General features: G+C 38.8%; 1 long non-coding RNA gene across 3 annotated transcripts in view; it reads right to left on the bottom strand.

The window, feature by feature from the left end:
* Positions 1-4,161: 4,161 nt before the first annotated feature.
* The window catches only part of LOC129625399 (uncharacterized), an 88,947-nt gene continuing 76,452 nt past the window's right edge, over positions 4,162-16,656 (bottom strand). For all 3 annotated transcript variants that reach the window (XR_008701418.1, XR_008701416.1, XR_008701417.1), the window contains one exon: positions 4,162-6,856. This is a non-coding gene — a long non-coding RNA (uncharacterized LOC129625399). The remainder of the gene's footprint in view (positions 6,857-16,656) is intronic.

The following is a 16,656-nucleotide window of genomic DNA, read 5'->3' as shown; positions in this document are numbered from 1 at the left end:
ATGCTGAAGCTGAAGCTACAATACTTTGGCCACCTGACATGAAGAACCAACTCAATGGAAAAGACCCTGATGATGGGGAAAATTGAGGGCAAGAGGAGAAGTGGCGACAGAGGATGAGACGGTTGGATGGCATCACCAACTCAATGGACATGAGTTTGAGCAAGCGCCAGGAGATAATGAAGGACAGGGAAGCCTGGAATGCTGCAGTTCATGGAATCACAAAGAGTCAGACAGGACTGAGCAATTGAACAACAACAAAGTAAATGCTAAAGGCTTGAATGTTATTAGACCTTTTTTCCCAGTCCTATCCACATATATAACATTCATTTGCATGCCTATGTCTTTTCCTCAGCTGTGTGTCTGGAACTCTCTACATACTGCCTAGCCTAATACGTCTTATCCTTCAAGTAAACTGGTCATAGCAAACACCCCCTTCCAACAACACAAGAGAAGACTCTACACATGGACATCACCAGATGGTCAACACCAAAATCAGATTGATTATATTATTTGCAGCCAAAGATGGAGAAGCTCTATACAGTCAACAAAAACAAGACCAGGAGCTGACTGTGGTTCAGATCATCAACTCCTTATTGCCAAATTCAGACTTAAATTGAAGAAAGTAGGGAAAACCACTAGACCATTCAGGTATGACCTAAATCAAATCCCTTATGATTATACAAGAGAAGTGAGAAATAGATTTAAGGGCCTAAATCTGATAGACAGAGTGCCTGATGAACTATGGATGGAGGTTAGTGACATTGTACAAGAGACAGGGATCAAGACCATCCCCATGGAAAAGAAATGCAAAAAAGCAAAATGGCTGTCTGGGGAGGCCTTACAAATAGCTGTGAAAAAAAGAGAAGCAAAAAGCAAAGGAGCAAAGGAAAGATATAAGCATCTGAATTCAGAGTTCCAAAGAATAGCAAGAAGAGATAAGAAAGCCCTCCTCAGTGATCAATGCAAAGAAATAGAGGAGAACAATAGAATGGGAAAGACTCGAGATCTCTTCAAGAAAATTAGAGATACCAAGGGAACATTTCATGCAAAGATGGGCTCGATAAAGGACAGAAATGGTATGGACCTAACAGAAGCAGAAGATATGAAGAAGAGGTGGCAAGAATACACAGGAGAACTGTACAAAAAAGATCTTCACGACCCAGATAATCACAATGGTGTGATCACTGACCTAGAGCCAGACATCCTGGAATGTGAAGTCAAGTGGGCCTTAGAAAGCATCATATGAACAAAGCTAGTGGAGGTGATGGAATTCCAGTTGAGCTATTCCAAATCCTGAAAGATGATGTTGTAAAAGTGCTGCACTCAATATGCCAGCAAATTTGGAAAACTCAGCAGTGGCCACAAGACTAGAAAAGATCAATTTTTATTCCAATCCCAAAGAAAGGCAATGCCAAAGAATGCTCAAACTACCACACAATTGCACTCATCTCACACGCTACTAAAGTAATGCTCAAAATTCTCCCAGCCAGGCTTCAGCAATATGTGAACTGTGAACTTCCAGATGTCCAAGCTGGTTTTAGAAAAGGCAGAGGAACCAGAGATCAAATTGCCAACATCTGCTGGATCATCAAAAAAGCAAGAGTTCCAGAAAAACACATGTAGAAATATTTATTAAATGTTTCTGCTTTATTGACTATGCCAAAGCCTTTGACTGTGTGGATCACAATAAACTGCGGAAAATTCTGAAAGAGATGGGAATACCAGACCACCTGACCTGCCTCTTGAGAAATTTGTATGCAGGTCAGGAAGCAACCAGAGAAGGCAATGGCACCCACTCCAGTACTCTTCTTGCCTGGAAAATCCCATGGACGGAGGAACCTGGTGGGCTACAGTCCATGGGGTCGCTAAGAGTCGGGCACGCCTGAGCGACTTCACTTTCACGCATTGGAGAAGGAAATGACAACCCACTCCAGTGTTCTTGCCTGGAGAATCCCAGGGACGGGGGAGCCTGGTGGGCTGCCGTCCATGGGGTCGCACCAAGTCGGACACGACTGAAGCGACTTAGCAGCAGCAGCAGGAAGCAACAGTTAGAACTGGACATGGAACAACAGACTGGGTCCAAACAGGAAAAGGAGTACGTCAAGCCTGTATATTGTCACACTGCTTATTTAACTTCTATGCATAGTACATCATGAGAAACGCTGGACTGGAAGAAACACAAGCTGGAATCAAGATTGCCGGGAGAAATATCAATAACCTCAGATATGCAGATGACACCACCGTTATGGAAGAAAGTGAAGAGGAACTCAAAAGCCTCTTGATGAAGGTGAAAGAGGAGACTGAAAAAGTTGGCTTAAAACTCAACATTCAGAAAATGAAGATCATGGCATCAGGTCCCATCACGTCATAGGAAATAGATGGGGAAACAGTGGAAACAGTGTCAGACTTTATTTTGGGGGGCTCCAAAATCACTGCAGATGGTGACTGCAGCCATGAAATTAAAAGACGCTTACTCCTTGGAAGGAAAGTTATGACCAACCTAGATAGCATATTCAAAAGCAGAGACATCACTTTGCCAACAAAGGTCTAGTCAAGGCTATGGTTTTTCCTGTAGTCATGTATGGATGTGAGAGTTGGACTGTGAAGAAGGCTGAGCACCAAAGAATTGATGCTTTTGAACTGTGGTGTTGGAGAAGACTCTTGAGAGTCCCTTGGACTGCAAGGAGATCCAACCAGTCCATTCTGAAGGAGATCAGCCCTGGGATTTCTTTGGAAGGAATGATGCTAAAGCTGAAACTCCAGTACCTTGGCCACCTCATGCGAAGAGTTAACTCATTGGAAAAGACTCTGATGCTGGGAAGGATTGGGGGCAGGAGGAGAAGGGGACGACACAGAGGATGAGATGGCTGGATGGCATCACTGACTCAATGGACGTGAGTCTGAGTGAACTCGGGGAGTTGGTGATGGACCGGGATGAATCGTGCTTCGATTCATGGGGTGGCAGAGTTGGACACCACTGAGCAACTAAACTGAACTGAACTGACTGAAACACCAAGTTCCTAGTCATATTAGCCGCACACTCTGTAAAAAGTCATTTTGTAGTTTAATTTCTTATGCTTATTCTTTAAACAATTAAGTTATTCATCACATTTTGCATTTCTGAGTGCCTAGTATGACAGAAAACATTGAAGACATACTGTTTTCGTTGATTTGCTGCTGCTGTTGCTAAGTCACTTCAGTCGTGTCCGACTCTGTGCGGCCCCATAGACGGCAGCCCACCAGGCTCCCCCATCCCTGGGATTCTCCAGGCAAGAACACTGGAGTGGGTTGCCATTTCCTTCTCCAGTGCATAAAAGTGAAAAGTGAAAGTGAAGTCGCTCAGTCGTGTCCGACTCTTAGCGACCCCATGAACTGCAGCCCACCAGGCTCCTCCGTCCGTGGTAATGCCAGGCAAGAGTACTGGAGTGGGGTGCCATTCATTGATTTGATCTCAAGGTAATTCTTCATGGCAGCCATTTTGTTTCCTGCGTGCATTCCCAGGTAAATAGATGATGGCTTTATTTTCTTTAATGTGGAGAATCAAGTTTGTCTTTCTAAGAAATATAAATTTTAAATCTTTATCTTAACATGTATTAAGTAAATTGCCATTCTATTTCTCTTTGGACTTATTTGAAACCCTGCTGCTATTTTTTATCTCCAGAAAGGGCACTTCTATTAAATCTGATCCTTTCATTCTTTTCCCCTCACTGCACCACTGTTGCTACTTTATTTCTCCTTTAAGTATAATAAGTGTGGGCTGACACGATAGTTCACGTGCTGTGCGTGTGCACGTGCATTGTGTCTGTGTGTGCACTATTTGGGAAGGGAATAAATAAAATATAATTCTACATTAGCCTTAAGTAATTCATTGAGTAAATTCCACATAGATGCACAATACAAAAGGCATGTAGATGAGGCTGATCCTTTTATTTTTCTCAATGTCTACAAAGACATGAAGAATATAGATACTGAATGATTTACTTCCAACTGATTATATTGGAAGGAAAAAATCCTCTCAGGCCTAAACCTAAACATGTGTTTCATTATGTTATTTGATTATGAAAAAAGAATTTACAAATTTTTTAGAAATGTGTTATGAGAGAGTCTTTGGGTGCTACCTCAAATGATTCCAATAACTGAAAATTTCAAAAAAAATAGAAATAGGAGAAAATTACAACTTTTAATATCATAAACAACTATAATAATTTCAATTAGTATTGTTACAGACAGTTGAGCAGAGCTAAATTATAAGCTTCAAAATGTCCTTGCCCACATGTGACAAACAAAATAGAAACATAGAAGATTATTATTAATACTTAGAAGGATACTGAAGCTTGAAGCACATGTATTAAATTTGGGCAGTCTTGGTGAAAATGAGAATGGGTTTCCTCATTATACAATCTGACATCCTTCATCTAAAACCAAATGAGACAATAAAGTAAGAGAAATGAGATATTTTCTGCATAAAGAACCATATAATCTTTTACCTCATTTAAACAGATTTGTAATTTTATTCCAACTATCCTTTGAAACAAAAACATGCTTAATAATGCCATATGTCCAAAACATACATGATATTCCTGTATTCTTTTTTTTTTCCTGTATTCTTGTAATGTGCACAAGCTCTCACGTTTTGATTTCAGTCTAGATAGTTTTATGCAATTTTTCATGCACTATATACTAGAAATGAGAGGAATAGAAGGAGATAATTTTCCAAAAATAAGTTGACAACAGTTTAATATAAAACTGGAGGAGAGACTGAACTGACAACATTTAATGTTCTTATGAAAATAACTAAAGTGTACCATTCCTAAAACATCTCATTTAGAAATGGGATTTTTAATCCCCGCAGATAAAAATAACTTTCAAGAATTAATTCAAATTTGTAAAGATTTCATTACAACATGTAATTGTTACTTATTTTGCTTTCTTATGTTTAAGAGCTTTTCCAAATTCTGAAGCAAATTGGGTGATAGGCATATGATATTCACCGTATTCTTTTTTTTACATTTTTCTGTGTACCTGAAATCTTCCATTATATAGAATGTATTCAATACTTTAAAATTTCATTCCACAAGTACCAACAAAATATCTGAAACCAATAACTTTATGATTATACCTTCACATTCAAATATTTAATTCAAATATATAAATAAAAATTTCATGTAATGTAGTCTATTACACTTAGGACAATATTATACTTTTAAGTATGAACTACCAGACACATCCCAATCCCATCAACCCCAGCAGTTTCTCCCTGAAATTCTTATAAATAAATAAGCATAAAAATTAATCAGTTTCCCAAGACTGAGTGAAAAGGGTAATAAAATTTAGTTACCTACCTATTCCCTCTTTCAAAAACCCTTTATGAAGTCACAAAACACAAATTCCTTCACTCAGCTCAATGAACACTGAATAAACTTAGGGACCTTCCATGTAGGAATTCAAAAGCTAATGGGGCCATCAGTCATAGCATTACACCAGCACATACTCATGGAAGTGGTTTCACTAACTCAATTTTATACTCAATAACTCATAATTCATATTAAATGCAGTTCACTTTTATTGACCTACGTATTCTAATAAAGTTTTTTTTTTTAATATCACCAAGTCCAAAATAAGGAAGAAAACAGTTCCCCAACAGCTATGAGGTTTCAACAGCTACAGGTGTCAAGGGGGGAATCTTGGGCTCCAGCAGAGGGACAGCAACATTTCTCTTCCTCCTCCTCCTCCCAGCCTGATCAGCATCACTGTAATGATGTCAACATTAAATCCCTCTCTACTCAAATACTCAAAGTGGCTTCTTTTCTCTGACTGGACACTGCTGCTGCTGCTGTTGCTGCTGCTAAGTCTCTTTAGTTGTGTCTGACTCTGTGCGACCCCATAGACGGCAGCCCACCAGGCTCCGCCATCCCTGGGATTCTCCAGGCAAGAATACTGGAGTCGGTTGCCATTTCCTTCTCCAATGCATGAAAGTGAACAGTGAAAGTGAAGTCGCTCAGTCATGTCTGACTCTCAGCGACCCCACGGACTGCAGCCTACTAGGCTCCTCTATCCATGGGATTTTCCAGGCAAGAGTACTACTGACTGATAACATGAAACAGGGCAATTCAGCTGGGTAGTCATTATATGAAGAAGAAAGCAGAAAAATGTCAACTGTATTACAACTAAGTTATTCTTACTGTCATTTCATAGAAATTCTGTCAATATGAATGGGAAGAATGCAAGGTCAAAAAAAGAATAAGCTCAGGAATAAAGGGCAATTGCTCAATATGCTACATTTCAAACAACTTATCTTCATATTCATAAGCATCCCAGTACCTATTAGGTGATGAGAAGACAAGGAACATGGTGGGGAGGGGTCTTTTGCTAAAATAAGTCTTGGGTGGGTATCCACTGACTGACACAGGGGCCTTCAAACAAAATTCTTGTCAATCAGAACAACTGCAAAAAGACCTAACTCTTCAACACACTATAAAAGCTGCCAGGAACAGTAAAACAAACAGCAAATCTAAACAGTTTACCATATATAATAAAATTCTGCAAAAATGATAGGGGACAATAAATATACTTAGATGGATCACTGAAAGTTAACATTATATTTGAAAATTCTGATGGAGTATGCAAACATACAGTCAGTTCAGTCACTCAGTCATGTCCAACTCTTCGCAACCCCATGGACTGCAGCATACCAGGCTTTCCTGTCCATCACCAACTCCCAGAGCTTGCTCAAACTCATGTCCATCGAGTCGGTGATACATCCAACCATCTCATCCTCTGTCGTCCCCTTCTCCTCCTGCTTTCAATCATTCCCAGAATCAGGGTCTTTTCCAATGAGTCAGGGTTTCCCTGGTGGCTCAGATGGTAAAGAATACAGAGTGAAGTAAGCCAGAAAGAAAAACACCAATACAGTATACTAATGCATATATATGGAATTTAGAAAGATGGTAACGACAACCCTGTATGTGAGACAGCAAAAGAGACACAGATGTATAGAATAGTCTTATGGACTCTGTGGGAGAGGGAGGGGGGGATGATTTGGGAGAATGGAATTAAAACATGTATAATATCGTATAAGAAACGAACCGCCAGTCCAGGTTCGATGCAGGATACAGGAAGCTTGGGGCTGTTGCACTGGGATGACCCAGAGGGATGGGGAGGAGGGTGGGGGGGGGGGGTTCAGGATGGGGAACATGTGTACACCCGTGGCGGATTCATGTTGATGTATGGCAAAACCAATACAATATTGTAAAGTAAAAAAAAATTTTAAAAAAATAAAAGAATCTGCCTGCAATGCGGGAAACCTGGGTTTGATCCCTCAGTTGGAAAGATCCCCTGGAGAAGGGCATACCAATCCACTCCAGTATTCTTGCCTGGAGAAACCCCACGGACAGAGGAGCCTGGTGGGCTGGAGTCCAGTGTTTCACAGAGTTGGACATGACTGAAGTGACTAAGCACAACAGAAGAAACATGCAAGTCTTATTCAATGAATTTCTCTGGTTGATAGTTTATCAGCTAAGAAATATTAAGATCACATTTATTATTGGAATAACATATGTTAATAACCCTACACTCACTCTCCATCAATTTAATGCAACATTTATTGATTTCCTACTACAAACTAGGAATTTCAAATAGGAAAACAACCAGAAAGTATACCCATCACCTTAAGATTCTCAAGAGCCTAATCATTTTTCCCTTTAAAAAATAGCTTCCTTAGTTATGCTTGAATTTTAAAATTTGAAAATGGGCTTCATTTCCAAGCAGAGATCTTGGTTTTAAGTTTAGTACGTTCAGATCAGTAGCTCAGTCATGTCAGACTCTTTGCAACCTCATGGACTGCAACATGCTGGGCCTCCCTGTCCATCACCAACTCTCAGAACTTGCTGAAACTCAAGGCTATCAACTCGGTGATGCCATCCAACCAGCTCACCCTCTGTTGTCCCCTTCTCCTCCTGCCTTCAATCTTTCCCAACATCAGGGTCTTTTCCAATGAGTCAGTTCTTCACATCAGGTGGACAAAGTATTGGAGCTTCAGCTTCAGTCTTCCAATGAATATTCAGGGTTGATTTCCTTAGGACTGACTGGTTTGATCTCCTAGCAGTCCAAGGGACTCTCAAGAGTTTTCTCCATCACCACATTCTAAAGCATCAATTCTTTGGTGCTCAGCCTTCTTCATAGTTCAACAAACACTTCCACCCATGACTACTGGAAAAACCATAGCTTTGATTAGACAAATCTTTGTCGGCAAAGTAATGACTCTGCTTTTTAATATGCTGCCTAGGTTGGTCATAGCATTTCTTCCAAGGAGCAAGAGTCTTTTAATTTCATGGCTGCAGTCACCATCTGCAGTGATTTTGGAATTCAAGAAAATAAAGTCTGTCACTGTTTCCACTGTTTCCCCATCTGTTTACCATGAAGTGATGGGACCAGATGTCATGATCTTAGTTTTCTGAATGTTGAGTTTTAAGCCAACTTTTTCACTCTGTTTCACTTTCATCAAGAGGCTCTTCAGTTCCTCTTCACTTTCTGCCATAAGTGTGGTGTCATCTGAGTATCTGAGGTTACTGATAGTTCTCCCAACAATCTTGATCCCAGATTGTGCTTCATCCAGCCCAGCATTTCACATAATGTACTCTGCATATAAGTTAAACAAGTAGGATGACAATATACAGCCTTGATGTACTCGCCAATTTGGAACCAGTCTGTTGTTCCATGTCCAGTTCTAACTGTTGCTTCTTGACCTGCATACAGATTTCTCAGGAGGCAGGTCAGGTGGTCTGGTATTTCCATGTCTTGAAGAATATTCCACAGTTTATTGTGATCCACACAGTCAAAGGCTTTGGTGTAATCAATAAATCAAAAGTAGATGTTTTTCTGGAACTGTCTTGCTTTTTTGATGATCCAATGGATGTGGGCAATTTGATCCCTGGTTCCTCTGCCTTCTCTAAATCCAGCTTGAACATCTGGAAGTTCACTTGAGGTATGTTAGTATGTTACTTGAAAAATAAAATTTTTTATTCCACAATAAATTATGATATTTTTAAGAGGAAATTTATTTAGAATTGAAGTGTTCATACAAAGATTATATGGCATAAAAATAATGTGTAAAGTGATAGAAATGAAAAAAATCCAATGGCCTAAATTATTCTTCCTTGCTTGAAAAATATATTTATATAAAAAAACATTATTTGGAAAATAGATACTTTTTGTCTACTTACTGTGAGTCAGGCACTGTGTTATTAGATACTGGAGTACAAAGGAGTATGAAACAATTCTATCTCTGAAGTACTCACACAAAAAGTCACTTTAAGACACCTCACAAAGAGGCACGCAAATTCTTAAGAATAATGATTTTAATTACAGATGGCAAGAATACACAGAAGAACTATACAAAAAAGGTCTTCATGACCCAGATAATCACAATGGTGTGATCACTCATATAGAGCCAGACATCCTGGAATGTGGAGTCAAATGGGCCTTAGGAAGCATCACTATGAACAAGACAAGTGGAGGTGATGGAATTCTAGCTGAGCTATTTCAAATCCTAAAAGATGATACTGTTCAAGTGCTGCACTCAATAAGCCAGCAAATTTGGAAAACTCAGCAGTGGCCACAGGACTGGAAAAGGTCAGTTTTCGTTCCAATCCCAAAGAAAGTCAATGCTAAAGAATGTTCAAACTACTGCACGATTGCATGCATCTCACACGCTAGCAAAGTAATGCTCAAAATTCTCCAAGCCAGGCTTCAACAATATGGGAATCATGAAATTCCAGACGTTCAAGCTGGATTTAGAAAAGGCAGAGGAACCAGGGATCAAATTGCCAACATATGTTGGATCATCGAAAAAGCAAGAGAGTTTCAGAAAAACATCTGTTTCTGCTTTACTGACTATGCCAAAGTCTTTGACTGTGTGGATCACAAAAAACTGTGGAAAATTCAAGAGATGGGAATACCAGACCACCTGACCTGCCTCCTGAGAAATCTGTATGCAGGTCAGGAAGCAACAGTTAGAACTGGACATGAAATTGGTTCCAAATTGGGAAAGGAGTACATCAAGGCTGTATACTGTCACCCTGATTATTTAACTTACATGCAGAATACATCATGAGAAATGCTGGACTGGATGACGCACAAGCTGGAATCAAGATTGCTGGAAGAAATAAAGAACCTCAGATATGCAGATGACACTCACACTTAAGGCAGAAAGTGAAGAACTAAAGAGCCTCTTGATGAAAGTGAAAGAGGAGAGTGAAAAAGTTGGCTTAAAACTCAACATTCAGAAAACGAAGATCATGGCATCTGGTCCCATCACTTCATGGGAAATAGATGGGGAAACAGTGGAAACAGTGACAGACTATTTTGGGGGGCTCCAAAATCATGGCAGATAGTGACTGCAGCCAAGCAATTAAAAAGACGCTTGCTCTTTGGAAGAAAAGATATTTTTGAACTGTGGTGTTGGAGAAGACTCTTGAGAGCCCTTTGGACTGCAAGGAGATCCAACCAGTCCATCCTCAAGGAAATCAACCCTGAATATTCATTGGAAGGACTGATGCTGAAGCTGAAACTCCAGTACTTTGGTGACCTGATGCAAAGAACTGACTCATATGAAAAGTCCCTGATGCTGGGAAAGATTGAAGGCAGGAGGAGAAGGGGACGAGGGAGGGTGAGATGGTTGGATGGCATCACCAACTCGACAGACGTGAGTTTGAATAAACTCCTGGAGTTGTTGATGGACAGGGAGGCCTGGAGTGCTGCAGTCCATGGGGTCGCAAAGAGTCGGACATGAATGAGCGACTGAACTGGACTGAATTCCCTACAAATTCATTACCAGATATGCCTCAAACATTGAAATTTGCTATTTTTGCTTCTCTTGCACAACCTACAATAGCATATTTTGTCATAAGGAAAAGTATATAATGACTTTACTCTGGTTTGTTTGTTTTTAACAAATATACAGTATGAAACTCATTTCATAAATTTTATAGCCTTCCTGGCAACAAAGGTGAAGAAGAAAATGTGATTTAAAAGAGAACAAATGTTCACCTTGAACCAATGTCATTCATCCATTGTAGCCAAGCTTTAATTGCCTTCAGTGACCTGAGAAAGGAAATGCCTGGTCATTTTAACCTGGTGTTTTGAGTAACTTTTACCTATACTCATTTGCAGTTTCCATATAAATAGTTCCAATAACACAAAACATTTTTTCACACACTAATGCTAAAGCTCCAAAGTCCATGTTATCACTGATATGCTTTTTACACATGTTTTTATTGATCAATGAACTTCCATGTTTACATATAAATCTAGAGATTGATAAATAAGTACTCATTCACAAGGTTCAGCTTTGGTACAAACAAGTTGATCAGCCTTTGTTGATTTAAAAAAAAAAAAAAAGCACATAGTATTTATCGTGTGTTTAGGAGAAACTGCATTAGGCAACAACCAGAATATCTACAATTGATTTATTTCACGGTGTGAACTGGATGAGTTGCAAACCAAAAACATTTAGTGTTTGATAAATTGTTGACTTAAAAAAATAATCATCTGTGGCTTGAAAAGGTTTTTTGGCATTTCCTTCCCAAGATACCTGAAGAAAGATTTCATAATTTATGATTACTCCAATATATTAAAAGTCAGCACAGATTCTTCTTCCAGTAATGACAGAGTGGATGACTCACCCATAGATAACAATTATAAACTCCAGACAAAATGTAAATAAAAACAATCATTATAAGTTAAGGTACTAGGAAGTGAGCAAAACTTTCAGGATTTAAGAAAAAAAGACTTTTGAAAAGAGAATAACTGCAGTGGGTGAAATTTAAGTTCACACAGATTTCTCTGTAAGGGCACTTTCCAGTCTGAGTACTCAGTACAGCATGAAATCAGAAGATGGAGTTCAAGTCTGAGAGAAACCGCTCAACAAAGAGCTATAAAGAAGATGGACTAAACCCTGTTTAAATACTCTACCCAAATCCTTCTCTGATCCTTGAACTACAAGGGGACTTCATGGCACCAGGTGGAAGAAACAGGTGGAGGCTTAAAAACTGAGAGGAAATTTCAGGCACTTGCTCACCAGAAAGGTCATAGACTCGGGAACTGCAATTCAATTACATTATAATGCCTACTAGGACAAAAGTCAAGATTCTACATTGAAAGACAACAAAATTCAGAACTCCCAACCATCTATCAACAATAATGCCCATTATAGAATAAAAAAATTACTTGACATTGAAAAAGGCAAAAACATCAGAAGAAATGAAAGAAGTTCCATTTACCATTGCATCAAAAAATAAAATAACTAGGAATAAACTTACCTAAGGAGGCAAAACCTGTACTCTGCAAACTAAGACACTGATCAATGAAACTGAAGATGATAGAAACAGATGTAAAGATATCCTCAGAATTAAAGAATTAATACTGTTAAAATAACCACACTACCTAAGGCAATTGACAAATTCGATGCAATCCCTATCAAAATACCAATGGTATTTTTCACCAAACCATGCTCCCTGACTGCAGACTATTCTATTGCTTCAGACTATACTATTGATACAAAGCTGTAGTAATCAAAACAGTATGGTACTGGCACAAAAACAGACACACAGATCAATGGACCAGGAGAGAGAGCCCAGAAATAAAGCCATGCACTATCGTTTAATCTATGACAAAGGAGGCAAAAATATTCAGTAGAGAAAAGACAACCTCTTCAGTGAGTGCTGCTAGGAAAACTGCCGGGAGAAATATCAATAACCTCAGATATGCAGATGACACCACCCTTATGGCAGAAAGTGAAGAGGAACTAAAAAGCCTCTTGATGAAAGTGAAAGTGGAGAGTGAAAAAGTTGGCTTAAAGCTCAACATTCAGAAAACGAAGATCATGGCATCTGGTCCCATCACTTCATGGGAAATAGATGGGAAACAGTGGAAACAGTGTCAGACCTTATTTTGGGGGGCTCCAAAATCACTGCAGATGGTGACTGCAGCCATGAAATTAAAAGATGCTTCCTCCTTGGAAGGAAAGTTATGGCCAACCTAGATAGCATATTGAAAAGCAGAGACATTACTTTGCCAACAAAGGTCTGTCTAGTCAAGGCTATGGTTTTTCCTGTGGTCATGTATGGATGTGAGAGTTGGACTGTGAAGAAGGCTGAGCGCTGAAGAATTGATGCTTTTGAACTGTGGTGTTGGAGAAGACTCTTGAGAGTCCCTTGGACTGCAAGGAGATCCAACCAGTCCATTCTGAAGGAGATCAGCCCTGGGATTTCTTTGGAAGAAATGATGCTAAAGCTGAAACTCCAGTACTTTAGCCACTTCATGCGAAGAGTTGACTCATTGGAAAAGACTCTGATGCTGGGAGGGACTGGGGGCAGGAGGAGAAGGGGACGACAGAGGATGAGATGGCTGGATGGCATCACTGACTCGATGGACGTGAGTCTGAGTGAACTCCGGGAGTTGGTGATGGACAGGAAGGCTTGGCGTGCTGAGATTCATGGGGTCGCAAAGAGTTGGACATGACTGAGCAACTGAACTGAACTGAACGTGTAAAACAATCAAATCAATACATCCTCTAACAGCATGCATATCAAAACATCTTCTAACAGCATATTAAAAAAAAAAAAAAACTCAAAGTAAATTAAAGACCCAAATCTAAGACTGGAAACCATAAAATTTCTGGAGGAACCCATATGCAGAACGCTCTGACATAAACCATAGCATTATTTTTTTAAATATGTCTCCAAAAACAATGGAAATAAAAGCAAAAACAAATGGGACCTAATTAAACCTAAAAAGCTTTTGCACAGTAAAGGAAACCACTGACCAAACAAAATTATAACCTACTGAATGGGAGAAAATATTTGCAAATGATATGACTGAAGAGGATTTAATATCAAAAATATAATTACTCAGTATCAAAAAAAGAAAAACCTAATTAAAAAACGGGCAGAAGACCTTACTAGACGTTTTTCCATAGAAAACATACAGATGCCCAACAAACACATGGAAAGATGCTCAATATCACTTAGGGAAATGCAAATCAAAACTACAATGAGATATCACTTTACATTTGTCAGAATGGCTATTATCAAAAAGAACACAAGTAACAAATGTTGACAAAGAGGTGGAGAAAAGGGAACCCTTGTGTATTGTAGGTGGGAATGTAAGTTGCTGCAGCCACTGTGAAAAACTGGATGGCAGTTTCTCTGAAAACTAAAAATAGAGCTACCATATGACCCAGCAATTGCATCCTGAGTATATATCTGAAAAATCCAAAAACACTAATTCAAGAAGATACATCCAATCTCAATGTTCACAGAAGTACTATCAACAATTGCCAAGATATGAAAGCAACCTGTTTCCATCAACAGATGAATAGATAAGGAAGATGTGGTGTATATCTATATACACACACACACACACACACACACACACAATCAAATACTACTCAGCCATTAAAAAAACAATGAAAATTTGCCATTTGCAGCAACATGGATGGACTTGGAGGGTATTATTCTAAGTGAAATAAGTTAGAAAGAGAAAGGCATATTGTATATTATCACTTATATGTGTAATTTAAAAATTCAACAAGCTAGTGACTATAACAACAAAAAACAAAAACAGACTCACAGATATAGAGAACAAATTAGTGGTTACCAGTGGGGAGAAGGAAATGGCAACCCACTCCGGTATTCTTGCTTCGAGAATCCAATGGACAGAGGAGCCTGGCAGGCTACAGTCCATGGGGTCGCAAGAGTTGGACATGACATAGTAACTAAACCACCACAGTGGGGAGAAATTAGGAGGGGAGAGACAAGAGAAGAGTAGAGGATTAAGAGGTACAAACTACTATTTTAAAAATAAACTACAAGGATATATTGTATAACCAGGGAATCTAGCCAATGTTTTATAACAACTATAAATGGAATATAACCTTTAAAATGGTGAATCACTGTATTGTACCTCTGTAATTTAAATATCACACATCAACTATATATTTAAATTTCCTAAAAATCCTTAAAAATTAAAAAACAATATAATACTAATATTGACACCAACAAAATAATACTTTTGAGAATCTTGAATTTATAAGATACTTCAGAGAAAAAAAACTTCAGGACAAAAAGATTGTCCCCTAGTCAAGAGAAAACAACTCTGAGTTTACCCTCATGTTGGAATTAGCACCTAATTCAGAGAAGCTATGATAAACATGTTCAAAAATGAAGAGAAGTTTTTTTCAGATGAACAGATGAAAATGTTATCATAAATTCACAAACTACAATAGTACACTGAATAGAAATCATAGAATTGAAAATGACAGTATATAAAATAGAAATTTTGCTGGATAGTCTTAATAGCATAGAGATTCCAAATGACTACCACAACAAACTTCGAGAGGTAAATGGAAATATTCCAATCTGGGGCTTCCCTGGTGGCTCAGATGGTAAAGAGTCTGCCTGCAATGCGGGAGACCCAGGTTCAATTCCTGGGTTGGGAAGATCCCCTGGAGAAGGAAATGGCAATCCACTCCAGCACTCTTGCCTGGAAAATCCCATGGACGGAGGACCCTGATAGGCTACAGTCCATGGGGGCGCAAAGAGTCGGACACGACTGAGCGACTTCACTTCACTTCACTTTCAAGGAGTAAAGAGGAAAAAAATTTTGAAAAATCACTTAAATCCCTATCAAAATTTCAACGGCAGTTTTCACAGAAATAGAACAATTCTTTGTATAAAACCATGAAAAACCTTTGAATAGGCAACACAATCTTAAGAAAGAAGAACAAAGCTGGTGGCATCACACATCCTGATTTCCACCTATATTATAAATATATAGTAATCAGATCAGTATGTACTGGCACAAAAGCAGGCACAAGGTTAAATGCAGAATAGAGCCCAAAAATAAACCCACACATATATGGTCAACTTATGACAAAGGAACCAAGAATATACAATGGGTAAAGAGAAGTCTCTTCAATAAATGATGCTGGGAAAACTGAACAGTCACACACAAAAGAGTGAAACTGGACCACTATCTTATACTGTATACAAAAGTCAACTCAAAATGGATGAAAGACTTGAACTTAACACCTGAAACCATAAATCTCCTGGAAAGTAACATAGGCAGTCAACTCTTGACATTAGTCTTGGTCATGATTTTTTGGATTTGATCACAAAAGCAAAGGCCACAAAAGCAAAATTGAACAAATGAAATAAATGACTACAAACAGAAAAAGCTTCTGTACCACAAAGGAAACCATCAACGAAGGGAAAAGACAGTCTTCTGAATGAAAGAAATTATCTGCAAACCATGTATCTGATAAAGGGTCAATATCCAAAGTATTAAAAATATAAAGAAATCATACAACTCAATACCAAAAATATCTGATTAATAAGTGGGCAGAGGATCTGAATAGACATTTTTTCAAAGAATAAAGGTTAACAGGTACGTGAAAAAGTACTGAGCACCACTAATCAGAGAATTGCAAATCAAAATCACAGTGAGGTATCACCTCATACCTATTAGGACAGCTATTACCAAAAAGATAGGAAGTAACATATTTTGGTAAGGCTACAGAGAAAAGGGAACCTTTGTTCAAGCTCTGTGTCTGCCTTAGTTTCTTAGCCCAATGACCCTCTAGGTTCATTCAGGCTGTCA

Source organism: Bubalus kerabau, chromosome 13 (genome assembly GCF_029407905.1).
Source record: "Bubalus kerabau isolate K-KA32 ecotype Philippines breed swamp buffalo chromosome 13, PCC_UOA_SB_1v2, whole genome shotgun sequence".
Taxonomy (NCBI): Eukaryota; Metazoa; Chordata; class Mammalia; order Artiodactyla; family Bovidae; genus Bubalus; species Bubalus kerabau.
The sequence above is the reverse complement of the archived record's forward strand: the minus strand, read 5'-3'. Positions and strand labels throughout refer to the sequence as shown.